Source organism: Crocodylus porosus, unplaced genomic scaffold (genome assembly GCF_001723895.1).
Source record: "Crocodylus porosus isolate Cpor-Errol unplaced genomic scaffold, CroPor_comp1, whole genome shotgun sequence".
NCBI lineage: Eukaryota > Metazoa > Chordata > Crocodylia > Crocodylidae > Crocodylus > Crocodylus porosus.
The window spans coordinates 35182697-35183433 of record NW_017728910.1 but is presented as its reverse complement, the minus strand read 5'-3'; the positions used below and the strand labels follow the sequence as shown (position 1 = coordinate 35183433).

The following is a 737-nucleotide window of genomic DNA, read 5'->3' as shown; positions in this document are numbered from 1 at the left end:
CCTGGGCACCGTGAGCAGGGCGCTGCCGGCCATCGCGCCACCGCCGCAGCCGAGTCCAGGGCAGCGCGGCTACTCCCCCGCCTCCCCAGAGCCGCCCTGCCCTGCCCTGCCCTCGGCTCCGCGCCGCTCGCGCCTCCCCGCGCCCCGCGCCCGCCGCTGACCTGCAGCCCCCGGGAGGTGCTCTCGGAGCAGCCGGCCCCCGGGTGCTGCTGCTGCTGCTTGGCGGGAAGCAGCTGCCCGCGGGCCGAGCCAGCCCCTGCCGCGTTCTTCGCCCGCGGCCGCTGCGGCGGCGGCTGCTGCTGTAGCAGCGTCAGCCCGCTCTGCTCAGGCGGCAGCATCCCCGTGGCTGGACTGCCCGGCACTGCCCCTGGTGCCCCGTTCACTCCTCCCATACCTTTATCTTAGGCACGGGGTTGCACCTGCTTGCTCCAGGCGCCCTGTGCCTCCAGACAGGCAGGGCAGGGCAGGGCAGTGCTGCGCCACAAAGCGTGTCTCAGGCGCAGTGCAGTGCCAGACTCTCAAGAGGGCAGTTTTGGTGCCCAGAGTTGGTGCCCTGCTCACCCTACCTCTCGTTAGGCGACTGCTCTGGATTCCCACATCTTGTGACTCACGTCTGCACACTTAACAGCGCTAATGGTGCGCAGCACCCCACAGTGACCTTGCAGGATCTCAAGACCCCCAGGCTACCATAGCATCCTGCTTGAGAAGCATTGGCCAGGTCCTGCTGGATCCCCTTT

At 69.2% G+C, this 737-nt stretch overlaps 1 protein-coding gene across 4 annotated transcripts in view; it reads right to left on the bottom strand.

The window, feature by feature from the left end:
* The window catches only part of SPHKAP (SPHK1 interactor, AKAP domain containing), a 123798-nt gene extending 123309 nt beyond the window's left edge, over positions 1 to 489 (bottom strand). For 2 of the 4 annotated variants that reach the window (XM_019533015.1, XM_019533016.1), the window contains exon 1: positions 162 to 221. The gene's annotated coding sequence lies outside the window, so the exon portion shown is untranslated. Of the gene's footprint in view, positions 1 to 161; positions 305 to 394 lie in introns of those variants that run through there. The other 2 variants (XM_019533014.1, XM_019533017.1) reach the window with 2 other exon arrangements.
* Positions 490 to 737: the final 248 nt, after the last annotated feature.